Here is a 15628-nt window from a genome sequence, read left to right on the forward strand (position 1 = left end):
TCGTGCCATGCTTTCACATAAACCTCTGCGTTGGGCTCAGCAGCCATATTGACAAGAATCTTGTCAAGAATCTTGCCAAAACCAAAAAAACGCACTCAACGTATATTTGATTAGATAATTAGGATCAGAGGCGTTAATAAATGAAATAGCAGTTTTAAATTTAAGAAATATCGGGCAAAATTGGTAGTTTTAATGCATCAACTATTTTATTGCCCATTTACGCAGATGGAATCATTTCGCGCACTTCACAAATGTAAACAAAATGGACAAATTGAATGACATCGTGCTTGGCTACGACGAAAAACTTGTATTGAAGGAGAAGCAATCCGAAGCTTTGTTGCATTTATTGAACAAAAAAGGGGACCTTTTGTTAATTTGCCTGTTGGTTATGGAAAGAGCATAATTTTTCATCTGCTACCTAAACTTCTGAGCGAGAATGTGTTCAAACCTGTTGTGATCGTAGTGTCAGCTTTGAACATTATTCAGAAGGACCAGCTTGTGTCACTTAAAAGTCACAACATTTCCTCATGTAGACTGGACATTTACTCTAATATAGATGACGACGGTGCATATGGTGCAGGCGAGGACAATGATAGGTTCGCATGCACGTCAGATGCCAGTATTGACCAGCTGAAAAGGGGTGATATCTCGGTTGTACTGTGTCACCCAGAAGCTCTTTTGGACACTAAAAAAGGCAGGGAAATCCTAAATAGTCTGCTGCAACAACACGTTGTTGCTATTGTCACCGATGAATGCCATGTTTTGGATCAATGGTGAGTATAATGTTGTCATAATCTGACATTGTTATTGCCATAGAAAAAGAAACATGTGTAATGTGAAAATCCTCAGCTCAGGCCGGGGATTGAACCCTCCAGAGAGGTAGTCAGAAACTTTAACCACGTCGCTAAAGAGCTAGCCCAATAGCAAGGCTGTTGAAAGTGACCTTATTTCACTACACTACTCCTCCTTTTAATGTTTCAAGGCCCAGACACGCTCGCTACAGCATGTCGCCATTAATGTGAAAATACTGAGCTCAGGCCAGGTATTGAACCCACGACCTCCAGAGTGGTAGTCAGACACTTTAACCACGTCGCTTAAAAGCTAGCCCAACAGCAAGGCTGTTGGAAGTGAACTTATTTCACTACATGTGTATATAATACGTGCTGCTAATCAACTTATCACGTTTCCGTTTTAGTCAATTGAGTGGTTGATGTCCTTTTACAATTATTTTCAATTACAAAAGGACATAACAGTGATTACACAAATATGCAGAATCATTACTGCCACCCATGAAAGTAGCAAATCTATAACGGCTTTTTATAGTCGAGCTGACCTAACAGGAAATTCCTATCATGGATTGTATGACAGTTCTACTAGAAGTGCATGTGCTTAGTGCCCTTTTCAAATCCTAGCTGGAGTACTGTGAACTAAGCAGGTCTTGTACTGTTATATATGTTCAACAGACCTTTGACAGACTGTGCGTCTCATTTGGATTCCAAAATTGCAATTATTTTTATTTTAAACAAGACAGGGGGAGTAAAGTTTCCCAATAACCATGTAAATAGTATCGCAGAGCGTCACTACATTCCCTTTGGATACGGGCTTTTATGAAGATTATGTTTTTATATTTATTTTATTTTTAGTATTATGAGAATTTAGTTTTGTATTAAAAACTTGGTATTTTTCAAACGTTCACAAAACTATATGAACAAGTCCCTTTAACGATTTCATGTGTTAGGTTAATTCAAGAGAAATATAAAAGAATATTCAGATTTTAACAATGGGACATATTAATATATAAAAGGCAAACAGTGTCACAACAATTTAATACAGTGCTTGTAAATACTATACAATACACAATACTAAACACTTAACAATTGCAGATTAAGAGATGTACATGTATTTTTTTTAAATTAATGATTATTGGTCATGTGTTACATGTAGTTAATCATTAATGTATAGAGATATTTCTTCAGAATTATACCAAAATATTGTTGCTATGTTATTTGCCTTTAGTTGCTCATTTCCTCTCATGCGCCCTTGTATTTCAAAGTAGAATTCTTTCCAATCAAGAGGAAAGAGGTCTGGGTTCAAGTCCAGGCGGGGTTTGAGAGGCGGTTGCATTTTGTGATGAATTATTATTTTGCAAAAAAATACCTTATATATATCGTTAAAGAAACTAAATGATTCAAAAGGTATTTAACATTTGATAAAAACTTGATACATGTACAGCTTACTAAGTCACTTACACTATCAATGCATACAAGTCCATAATTATGTATATAATATATCATTTTAATGCATAGAAATTACAAACAGTACAGTAAAATATGCACATAAGAGATGACAGAATAGATAAATAAGACTAACAGTAAAAAAAGTGTGTTTGCAATTGCTCGTAACCCAGGTTTGCTGGTTATGATTAGGTAGGTATGCAAATCTCTTTTTTTTTGCAAACATAACTGCAACTGCATCTTTAAATTTGCGACAAAACAATTTCTTAGAATGGACAATTTCATTAGACAGGTGGGCTATTGCAAAAGAAAGATATTTTTATTGTTAGCCTTATATAAAAAACATACTTTGGTTACCTATAGGCTTGGTGCCAAAACTTTAATTTCCGATATTAATTTCCAGTAATGCTGAAAATAATCATACATAAATGTCACTGTACTATTAATGAGGGTCTGTATTAAACACTAAGTAGTTGAGCATTGTATTTCTTTAGTACACTAAAAATTGCCAACAATTACTTTTCAACGAAAATTAATCATGTTTTTGATTATCTTGTTTCAGGGGGGATTAGTTCAGAACTGCTTTCAAGGAATTGAAAAATGTAAACGCGTTTTTTCCAGGTGTACAATTTGTTGCGTTGAGTGGAACTCTTACAGCTGAACAAAAACTAACTTTACCAAAGCTACTAGGCTTGACTAATCACAGCATCATTGAAAGTAGTCCAGATAAACCAAATGTTTTCCTTGAACAGTTTGACAAGGAAAGTACTACTGCTGTGCTAGGAGAGTATGAAGCAGTTACTCATGGACTATGTGACAGACTGTATAAGAAAAGGGAGAGGTTTCATGTGACCGTGTTATTCCTTCCAATAAACTATATGAGTCAAGTAATTGTGTATCTGAACAGTTTATTTCAGACAACAAGCATTGATAATGCTTTGTATAGTGCAATCTGCTCGGGACAAAATCATTATGTAATTGACAAAAATATCCAAGAATTGAAAAAATCGGATCCACAAATAAGATTTGTGTTAACAACTTCCATCCTAGGAATGGGGTTTGACCCGGAAAATGTAACACACATTATTCATGCCTGTCCTCCAAGAAACATCACACAGTATTTCCAGGAGATTGGTAGGGCTGGTAGGCGTGGCCAGCCTGCCACAACTACACTCTACTACAGTTCAAGAAACATTGCAAAAACTCTTCCTGGAATAAATGATAACATAATTTCTTACTGTAAGAATGAGTCTTCCTGTCTCAGAAATCAGCTGCTTTCAGTGTTTGGATTTCAAAAGGACACAATATAAAGAGGTGAAACTCCAGCTGCTGGAGCAGTATTGAATTTTCATTAAAAACAATTAGTTGGTCCTTTATTTAAGGCAAGTGACCGATTGCCCAAACAGTACAAAACAGCACAATACAGCACAATACAAACCAACATAAACACAAACAAGGTTTCTTAAAAAATAATAAAAACACAATACCGCCACCAGCCTCTGAAGGCTGAAAATATAACAACATCGAAGATATGTACGGGGATACACGCTACTGCATCCACGCAGCACACATCAAACTGTTGTGCAATGCAATATAAAGAAGTGAAACTCCAGCTGCTGGAGCAGTATTGAATTTTCATTAAAAACAATTAGTTGGTCCTTTATTTAAGGCAAGTGACCGATTGCCCAAACAGTACAAAACAGCACAATACAGCACAATACAAACCAACATAAACACAAACAAGGTTTCTTAAAAAATAATAAAAACACAATACCGCCACCAGCCTCTGAAGGCTGAAAATATAACAACATCGAAGATATGTACGGGGATACACGCTACTGCATCCACGCAGCACACATCAAACTGTTGTGCAATGCAATATAAAGAAGTGAAACTCCAGCTGCTGGAGCAGTATTGAATTTTCATTAAAAACAATTAGTTGGTCCTTTATTTAAGGCAAGTGACCGATTGCCCAAACAGTACAAAACAACACAATACAGCACAATACAAACCAACATAAACACAAACAAGGTTTCTTAAAAAATAATAAAAACACAATACCGCCACCAGCCTCTGAAGGCTGAAAATATAACAACATCGAAGATATGTAAGGGGATACACGCTACTGCATCCACGCAGCACACATCAAACTGTTGTGCAATGCAATATAAAGAAGTGAAACTCCAGCTGCTGGAGCAGTATTGAATTTTCATTAAAAACAATTAGTTGGTCTTTTATTTAAGGCAAGTGACCGATTGCCCAAACAGTACAAAACAGCACAATACAGCACAATACAAACCAACATAAACACAAACAAGGTTTCTTAAAAATAATAAAAACACAATACCGCCACCAGCCTCTGAAGGCTGAAAATATAACAACATCGAAGATATGTACGGGGATACACGCTACTGCATCCACGCAGCACACATCAAACTGTTGTGCAATGCAATATAAAGATGTGAAACTCCAGCTGCTGGAGCAGTATTGAATTTTCATTAAAAACAATTAGTTGGTCCTTTATTTAAGGCAAGTGACCGATTGCCCAAACAGTACAAAACAGCACAATACAGCACAATACAAACCAACATAAACACAAACAAGGTTTCTTAAAAATAATAAAAGCACAATACCGCCACCAGCCTCTGAAGGCTGAAAATATAACAACATCGAAGATATGTACGGGGATACACGCTACTGCATCCACGCAGCACACATCAAACTGTTGCGCAATGCAATATAAAGAAGTGAAACTCCAGCTGCTGGAGCAGTATTGAATTTTCATTAAAAACAATTAGTTGGTCCTTTATTTAAGGCAAGTGACCGATTGCCCAAACAGTACAAAACAGCACAATACAGCACAATACAAACCAACATAAACACAAACAAGGTTTCTTAAAAAATAATAAAAACACAATACCGCCACCAGCCTCTGAAGGCTGAAAATATAACAACATCGAAGATATGTACGGGGATACACGCTACTGCATCCACGCAGCACACATCAAACTGTTGTGCAATGCAATATAAAGAAGTGAAACTCCAGCTGCTGGAGCAGTATTGAATTTTCATTAAAAACAATAAGTTGGTCCTTTATTTAAGGCAAGTTACCGATTGCCCAAACAGTACAAAACAGCACAATACAGCACAATACAAACCAACATAAACACAAACAAGGTTTCTTAAAAAATAATAAAAACACAATACCGCCACCAGCCTCTGAAGGCTGAAAATATAACAACATCGAAGATATGTACGGGGATACACGCTACTGCATCCACGCAGCACACATCAAACTGTTGTGCAATGCAATATAAAGAAGTGAAACTCCAGCTGCTGGAGCAGTATTGAATTTTCATTAAAAACAATTAGTTGGTCCTTTATTTAAGGCAAGTTACCGATTGCCCAAACAGTACAAAACAGCACAATACAGCACAATACAAACCAACATAAACACAAACAAGGTTTCTTAAAAAATAATAAAAACACAATACCGCCACCAGCCTCTGAAGGCTGAAAATATAACAACATCGAAGATATGTACGGGGATACACGCTACTGCATCCACGCAGCACACATCAAACTGTTGTGCAATGCAATATAAAGAAGTGAAACTCCAGCTGCTGGAGCAGTATTGAATTTTCATTAAAAACAATTAGTTGATCCTTTATTTAAGGCAAGTGACCGATTGCCCAAACAGTACAAAACAGCACAATACAGCACAATACAAACCAACATAAACACAAACAAGGTTTCTTAAAAAATAATAAAAACACAATACCGCCACCAGCCTCTGAAGGCTGAAAATATAACAACATCGAAGATATGTACGCATTGAAGACTGCAAGTGCTGTTTAATTTGTAGGGAACATTGCACATGTACAAAGTGTCTAGCAATGAAAAAGATCTCTTTTGATGATTTACTTACTATTACCAAAGATTTTTTTTATAGTGAAAAACACCCCTAAAGCTATTATATGAAATAAAATAATGACATGTATACTTAGTGGATGTCTTTTAAATTGATTGTTAAAGCAGTATTAAAAATAAATAAATAGATATTGTTCTATGCTAGACATTTTGTACATTGGCTTTAAAAATTCAGTATTAATGTGTTTATTATTTGACAGGATTTTACAAAACTTAGTTGATTGCTTATATTTGATAGACACAGAGTTTTACCCGACACAATTTTCTCCGTCATATCATAGAACCCTAAATTGTGGGTCAGAATCCCTGCTATTGTTAAAAATTGGCTCCCATTGGATGCAGATTTTGCTGACCTGAACTGTTATGTTTATTGCTTGCCAACATTAATTGTTGCATTTATTGTTTATTAATGAGCAATTATCCCCAACAATACATGTACATTGAATTTCATATTGTATTGTTAAAATTCATTCAAACGGATGATTCCAACGGAGACAATGGACATATCAAGTGGACGCATTTTGCTGTATAATTTTTATATCTGCTATCGATTTTAAACATGTATAATTGTTTTTTGGGTGCAAAATGATTTGGCAACTCCCTCTATTGACAGGAGCGCTATATTTCACTCCTGGGGATTCCTTAATTCTAACATTGATGTAAAGTCTTGCTGACACATTCACATTATGCTGCAATAAAGCATTTATTGTACGACAACTTTCTGTAGAATGATCGAATAAGTATATACAAGTATTTAATTATATATTGATGAATCAACAAAGTTCCAAACATAAAGTATCTGTCTAGTTTAGACATTGAAATACACACGTTTAATACACCATTTCACTGAAATGCACTAATCATCAATATCATCCTCATCTTCAACATCTACACTGAGACCTCTAGTTAACCTTGTTATTATCTGGTCCAGTCTCTGTTTGCTGGTATCTGCCCAACGCTGACTGAAACAGCACAAACATTTGCGAATCCAGGACAGTTTCTCCCAGGAGTGACACGAAATGGCCTTATTGTTCGCAGTCCTTTTGAAATCAAGTGATGGTCAGTTTTGTTCAAAGGTTTAGAGTGATGGCCACTTTATGGCTTAATTTGAACACTTTCCAGTAATTTGGAGCAAATCACTGCTATGGTATCGGCAGACCCAGTGACTCTTTTAATTACTTTTTCACTTTTGTTTGCAACAAGTGACTTAATAAGCGCTTTTTGATTGCAGACAGAATGTTCTTGTGTCAAGTCACTTTCAACGTTTTTGCCTTTCCCACCTTTAGTATTGACATATGATCCCTCAAGCACACGCATTTTCTGCAGAAGGCTTAAAAGGTACTTACATTTCAGTATGTAATCAATGTTTTCCACCATATATTTACTAAGTTTGGAATGTGCGTAGAACAAAGGCAGAGAGTACTGACAGTTTACAACTGCCCTATTCAGATCAGCATACCCAATTGAATATTATGCGTGCATGCTAATAGCAATATCATTGTTAGTGGATGAAGCAGTCCAATAAGGGAAAAAAATGGATAATTGTCCAAACATTCATTTAAAACACTTTAATTCTGGCACACTGTTATTTTGTCATATTGTAGATGTTCTAAACAAATGTTTATAGTAAAATGCCAACACAAGTTTAGTTGTTGTTTTTACATCATTCTAATTAAAGCTACACTCTACAACAACTAACAATGATATTGCTATTAGCATGCACGTATAATATTCAATTGGGTATGCAAATAACCTATAATGTGTTTCTATATATTTGAATAATGGAACAAGTGCACATACTTACCGCAGAAAGGATTTCATGACCAATCCCCACACGCAATTTGTTCGGCCCAGTTTGCGCGTCGGGGATCGTACTCTTGATTGTCGGATTTTAAATACAATGCTGTACTAACTTTGCTAGCCGTCAGATAAATTAGCTTTATTGATTAATAAACGTTTTATTATTTTTTAAATAAAAGACGACAAAACGATCGCGTAATTAATACATTTTTTATAATTATATCCGCCATATTCTTAATTGCCCCCGGCACTATTCGAACTATAACATAACATCGCGTGATAAATTACCAAACTCTTGCACGACGGTAACATTACATTTACCACTGTGTTGGACTCAGAACGGACTATTTTTATGAGAGTGTCTCATTCATGTGATGATCACTCAAAGCGTTCACCATTCAAGAAAAAAAATAGTGTGCAACCATGTCATAGAACTCCAAGAATAGTTGGCATCTCAAAGTCAGACAATAACCGGATCGTAATAAGATATGAAGTTTCCAGCATTCCCAACAGTGAACTCGATGAGCTGTATAATTATTGCATGCAATTTGTGTCATTGGTACTTGCATCTTGTTGCACTGGATGATACTGCCAAAGAAGCTGATCTGAATAGGACAGTTGTAAACTGTCAGTACTCTCTGCCTTTCTTCTACGCACATTCCAAACTTAGTAAATATATGGTGGAAAACATTGATTACATACTGAAATGTAAGTACCTTTTAAGTCTTCTGCAGAAAATGCGTGTGCTTGAGGGATCATATGCCAATACTAAGGGTGGGAAAGGCAAAAACGTTGAAAGTGACTTGACACAAGAACATCCTGTATGCAATCAAAAAGCGCTAATTAAGTCACTTGTTGCAAACAAAAGTGAAAAAGTAATCAAAAGAGTCACTCGGTCTGCCGATACCATAGCAATGATTTGCTCCAAATTTGATGAAAGTGTTCAAATTAAGCCATAAAGTGGCCATCACTCTTAACCTTTGAACAAAACTGACCATGACTTGATTTCAAAAGGACTGCGAACAATTAGGCCATTTCGTGTCACTCCTGGGAGAAACTGTCCTGGATTCGCAAATGTTTGTGCTGTTTCGGTCAGCGTTGGGCAGATACCAGCAATCAAACAGAGACTGGACCAGATAATAACAAGGTTAACTAGAGGTCTCAGTGTAGACGTTGAAGATGAGGATAATATTGATGATTAGTGCATTTCAGTGAAATGGTGTATTAAACGTGTGTAATTCAATGTCTAAACTAGACAGATACTTTATGTTTGGAACTTTGTTGATTCATCAATATATAATTAAATACTTGTATATACTTATTCGATCATTCTACAGAAAGTTGTCGTACAATTAATGTTTTATTGTAGCATAATGTGAATGTGTCAGCAAGACTTTACATCAATGTTAGAATTAAGGAATCCCCAGGAGTGAAATATAGCGCTCCTGTCAATAGGGGGAGTTGCCAAATCATTTTGCACCGAAAAAACAATTAAACATGTTTAAAATCGATAGCAGATATAAAAATTATACAGCAAAATGCGTCCACTTGATATGTCCATTGTCTCCGTTGGAATCATCCGTTTGAATGAATTTTTACAATACAATATGAAATTCAATGTACATGTATTGTTAGGGATAATTGCTCATTAATAAACAATTAATGCAACAATTAATGTTGGCAAGCAATAAACATAACAGTTCAGGTCAGCAAAATCTGCATCCAATGGGAGCCAATTTTTAACAATAGCAGGGATTCTGACCCACAATTTAGGGTTCTATGATATGACGGAGAAAATTGTGTCGGGTAAAACTCTGTGTCTATCAAATATAAGCAATCAACTAAGTTTTGTAAAATCCTGTCAAATAATAAACACATTAATACAAATTTTTTAAAGCCAATGTACAAAGTGTCTAGCATAGAACAATATCTATTTATTTATTTTTAATACTGCTTTAACAATCAAATTAAAAGACATCCACTAAGTATACATGTCATTATTTTATTTCATATAATAGCTTTAGGGGTGTTTTTCACTATAAAAAAAACTCTTTGGTAATAGTAAGTAAATCATCAAAAGAGATCTTTTTCATTGCTAGACACTTTGTACATGTGCAATTTTCCCTACAAATTAAACAGCACTTGCAGTCTTCAATGCTTGTGTCCTTTTGAAATCCAAACACTGAAAGCAGCTGATTTCTGAGACAGGAAGACTCATTCTTACAGTAAGAAATTATGTTATCATTTATTCCAGGAAGATTTTTTGCAATGTTTCTTGAACTGTAGTATAGTGTAGTTGTGGCAGCCTGGCCACGCCTATCAGCCCTACAAATCTCCTGGAAATACTGTGTGATGTTTCTTGGGGGACAGGCATGAATAATGTGTGTTACATTTTCCGGGTCAAAACCCATTCCTAGGATGGAAGTTTTTAACACAAATCTTATTTGTGGATCCGATTTTTTCAATTCTTGGATAGTTTTGTCAATTACATAATGATTTTGTCCCGAGCAGATTGCACTATACAAAGCATTATCAATGCTTGTTGTCTGAAATAAACTGTTCAGATACACAATTACTTGACTCATATAGTTTATTGGAAGGAATAACACGGTCACAGGAAACCTCTCCCTTTTCTTATACAGTCTGTCACTTAGTCCATGAGTAACTGCTTCATACTCTCCTAGCACATCAGTAGTACTATCCTTGTCAAACTGTTCAAGGAAAACATTTGGTTTATCTGGACTACTTTCAATGATGCTGTGATTAGTCAAGCCTAGTTGCTTTGGTAAAGTTAGTTTTTGTTCAGCTGTAAGAGTTCCACTCAACGCAACAAATGGTACACCTGGAAAAAACGCGTTTAATTTTTTTCAATTCCTTGAAAGCAGTTCTGAACTCATCCCCCCTGAAACATAAGATAATCAAAAACATGATTAATTTTCGTTGAAAAGTAATTGTTCGCAATTTTTAGTGTACTAAAGAAATACAATGCTCAACTACTTAGTGTTTAATGCAGACCCTCATTAATAGTACAGTGACATTTATGTATGATTATTTTCAGCATTACTGGAAATTAATATCGGAAATTAAAGTTTTGGCACCAAGCCTATAGGTAACCAAAGTATTTTTTTTATATAAGGCTAACAATAAAAATATCTTTCTTTTGCAATAGCCCACCTGTCTAATGAAATTGTCCACTCTAAGAAATTGTTTTGTCGCAAATTTAAAGATGCAGTTGCAGTTATGTTTGCAAAAAAAGAGATTTTCATACCTACCTAATCATAACCAGCAAACCTGGGTTACGAGCAATTGCAAACACACTTTTTTTACTGTTAGTCTTATTTATCTATTCTGTCATCTCTTATGTGCATATTTTACTGTACTGTTTGTAATTTCTATGCATTAAAATGATATATTATATACATAATTATGGACTTGTATGCATTGATAGTGTAAGTGACTTAGTAAGCTGTACATGTATCAAGTTTTTATCAAATGTTAAATACCTTTTGAATCATTTAGTTTCTTTAACGATATATATAAGGTATTTTTTTGCAAAATAATAATTCATCACAAAATGCAACCGCCTCTCAAACCCCGCCTGGACTTGAACCCAGACCTCTTTCCTCTTGATTGGAAAGAATTCTACTTTGAAATACAAGGGCGCATGAGAGGAAATGAGCAACTAAAGGCAAATAACATAGCAACAATATTTTGGTATAATTCTGAAGAAATATCTCTATACATTAATGATTAACTACATGTAACACATGACCAATAATCATTAATTTAAAAAAAATACATGTACATCTCTTAATCTGCAATTGTTAAGTGTTTAGTATTGTGTATTGTATAGTATTTACAAGCACTGTATTAATTTGTTGTGACACTGTTTGCCTTTTATATATTAATATGTCCCATTGTTAAAATCTGAATATTCTTTTATATTTCTCTTGAATTAACCTAACCCATGAAATCGTTAAAGGGACTTGTTCATATAGTTTTGTAAACGTTTGAAAAATACCAAGTTTTTAATACAAAACTAAATTCTCATAATACTAAAAATAAAATAAATATAAAAACATAATCTTCATAAAAGCCCGTATCCAAAGGGAATGTAGTGACGCTCTGCGATACTATTTACATGGTTATTGGGAAAATTTACTCCCCCTGTCTTGTTTAAAATAAAAATAATTGCAATTTTGAAATCCAACTGAGACGCACAGTCTGTCAAAGGTCTGTTGAATATATATAACAGTACAAGACCTGCTTAGTTCACAGTACTCCAGCTAGGATTTGAAAAGGGCACTAAGTGCATGCACTTCTAGTAGAACTGTCATACAATCCATGATAGGAATTTCCTGTTAGGTCAGCTCGACTATAAAAAGCCGTTATAGATTTGCTACTGTCATGGGTGGCAGTAATGATCCTGCATATCTGTGTAATCACTGTTATGTCCTTTTGTAATTGAAAATTATTGTAAAAGGACATCAACCACTCAATTGACTAACAACATCAACGGAAACGTGAAAAGTTGATTAGCAGCACGTATTATATACACATGTAGTAAAATAAGTTCACTTCCAACAGCCTTGCTGTTGGGCTAGCTTTTTAGCGACGTGGTTAAAGTGTCTGACTACCACTCTGGAGGTCGTGGGTTCAATACCTGGCCTGAGCTCAGTATATTCACATTAATGGCGACTTGCTGTAGCGAGCGTGTCTGGGCCTTGAAACATTAAAAGGAGGAGTAGTGTAGTGAAATAAGGTCACTTTCAACAGCCTTGCTATTCGGCTAGCTCTTTAGCGACGTGGTTAAAGTTTCTGACTACCTCTCTGGAGGGTTCAATCCCCGGCCTGAGCTGAGGATTTTCACATTACACATGTTTCTTTTTCTATGGCAATAACAATGTCAGATTATGACAACATTATACTGACCATTGATCCAAAACATGGCATTCATCGGTGACAATAGCAACAACGTGTTGTTGCAGCAGACTTTTTAGAATTTTCCTGCCTTTTTTAGTGTCCAATAGAGCTTCTGGGTGACACAGTACAACCGAGATATCACCCCTTTTCAGCTGGTCAATACTGGCATCTGACGTGCATGTGAACCTATCATTGTCCTCGCCTGCACCATATGCACCGTCGTCATCTATATTAGAGTAAATGTCCAGTCTACATGAGGAAATGTTGTGACTTTTAAGTGACACAAGCTGGTCCTTCTGAATAATGTTCAAAGCTGACACTACGATCACAACAGGTTTGAACACATTCTCGTCCAGAAGTTTAGGTAGCAGATGAAAAATTATGCTCTTTCCGTAACCAACAGGTAAATTAACAATAAGGTCCCCCTTTTTGTTCAATAAATGCAACAAAACTTCGGATTGCTTCTCCTTCAATACAAGTTTTTCGTCGTAGCCAAGCACGATGTCATTCAATTTGTCCATTTTGTTTACATTTGTGAAGTGCGCGAAATGATTCCATCTGCGTAAATGGGCAATAAAATAGTTCGAAAGAGATGCATTAAAACTACCAATTTTGCCCGATGTTTCTTAAATTTAAAACTGCTATTTTATTAATTAACGCCTCTGATCCTAATTATCTAATCAAATATACGTTGGATGCGTTTTTTCGGTTTTGGCAAGATTCTTGACAAGATTCTTGTCAATATGGCTGCTGAGCCCAACGCAGAGGTTTATGTGAAAGCATGGCACGACAACTCTGCGTGGAGAATGATAAATTACATGTAAAATGTGTAGTATTTTCCGGCGTTGCTGTATAACCTAGCTTTTCACCTTACCTGACCTTTAAACGGGTCTAATAGAATTCAAATAAAATTTCCCGCGGCTAGACACGAATGAATACACTTTATTTATTCCATTGGCTGATTTGAGCATAATTCCCCAGAACATTGGAAACATGACCGCGTCTTTGTTGTAAAGCATGATACGCTGGTTTGCTGCGTGTTCAGCATGAAACAATTTTATCTTTAATGAAAAGTTTTGATGGATAGAAAAGTTGTACACTCAACTCTTGACATCAATACAGTTTATGTGTGCCCCTTTATATTTAGAGGATTGTCAGCGCGAGAGCGTTTGTACTTAAAGGCTATGTTCTCAAATTAAGTTATTTCACACCATATTGCTGTCTGTGTACTAGGATATTTTAGTTCATAAAAGTATCGTTTTTCGATATCCTGATATTAGTTTTGGCGAACTATTTTAATTGTTTTCGAAATTGAACATTAAACATGTAAAAGTACAGTGTTTTAAACAAGCCATCGTTCCAGCAGTAGAATCGTGACCTCACTTTAAAGCATTGTATTCCAAGCCGCAAGGTATCAGGGTCAGTTCGCGGTCAGTACAGGGATCGTTATATACTATAGTCGGTATCGCGTTAACGAGGTGAACTGGAATTTATTTAGACCAGATGTTAAATGAAGATATTCGCCGATATAATTATGGTATCTCAATAATAGATTTTTAATGTGTTTTCAACAAAACCATGAAAAATATTATTTTTGATTAATTTTAACAAGAATTATTCCACCATATTGACCAATGTATTGAGCATGATCGATGTAACGTAGCATATGCATATTGTAATTAATGATAAAGGGTTCTATAAAGAAAATAATTTAAATGATAGGAACAATAATAACATAAATGCAGTTTGGAAATTGAATAGCAAATCTTTATGATATATTGGCCATGATTATAGGGTTTGATTCTCTTGCAAGTAGAAACACCACTGTACTAAATCAACAATTTGAAAGATCAAAGATACGATATTCTAAATGAAGGAATTTGTTCTTAGATACTGTACTATCCTAGTTGATAAAATGGTCAGAGGTATTGACACGGGAATTCTAATCATACTAAGTATTTCATATATCCATTGAGATATACCGGTCAAGGGGATTACGTTGTCGCTAAACATACAGAGTGCTGCAAAGGGAATCATAATCTTACTATATTAAGAGGATTATTCGATAACTGGGTAAATACATGAATGGTTTGGTTACTATATTCATTAGACCAATTAGAAATCAACAAATATTCAGTAAAATACTTTGACCAATCAAATATTTTATAAGGAATAGTATTATTTTATGTTTATGTGAACTTTGGGTAGAGAAGAGTCCACCTTTAGCCAGCAAAGAGAACGGTCACGTTTTCGTGTCGTGGCGGCCATATTGGCCCGCCACGCTGTTAGATTGTATTTCACGAACTTTAGCAAGCGTTGTATTAGAAAATATTCAACAGAAATAAATCGAGATGAAAACTCTTATGAACTGGTGTTTTGTTCCTGTGTGTCCCAACGAACAATATTATTAATTACGTCACACAGAAATGATTCCCGATACTGTAAATAATCGAATCAAATAGCAATGCCCGACAAACCACTAAACAGGTTTGTCCGAAGAACGCGCGAATAAATATTTAAAATATGAACGGATACTTCGCGTGTGGCCGGTTGACTAACATGTTTTAATTTCACTTCCATTCTTCTTTTGTTTGTATCTATAGATATATGATCAGCAATCAATCTCTTGCACGACGGTTACATTACATTCACCTCTGTGATGGGATCAGAACGGACTATTTTTATGCAAGCGTCTCTTTCATGTCATGATCATTCCATGCGTTCATCATGAAGGTTACAGT

At 35.4% G+C, this 15628-nt stretch overlaps 2 pseudogenes; one reads left to right on the forward strand and one right to left on the reverse strand.

Moving 5' to 3' along the window:
• Positions 1-262: 262 nt before the first annotated feature.
• On the forward strand, positions 263-9166 carry LOC127841079 (uncharacterized; annotated as a pseudogene).
• An 834-nt stretch (positions 9167-10000) lies between these two features.
• LOC127841137 (ATP-dependent DNA helicase RecQ-like) lies at positions 10001-13408 on the reverse strand (annotated as a pseudogene).
• Positions 13409-15628: the final 2220 nt, after the last annotated feature.

The sequence above is a fragment of the Dreissena polymorpha genome, chromosome 1, assembly GCF_020536995.1.
Source record: "Dreissena polymorpha isolate Duluth1 chromosome 1, UMN_Dpol_1.0, whole genome shotgun sequence".
Classification (NCBI taxonomy): Eukaryota; Metazoa; Mollusca; class Bivalvia; order Myida; family Dreissenidae; genus Dreissena; species Dreissena polymorpha.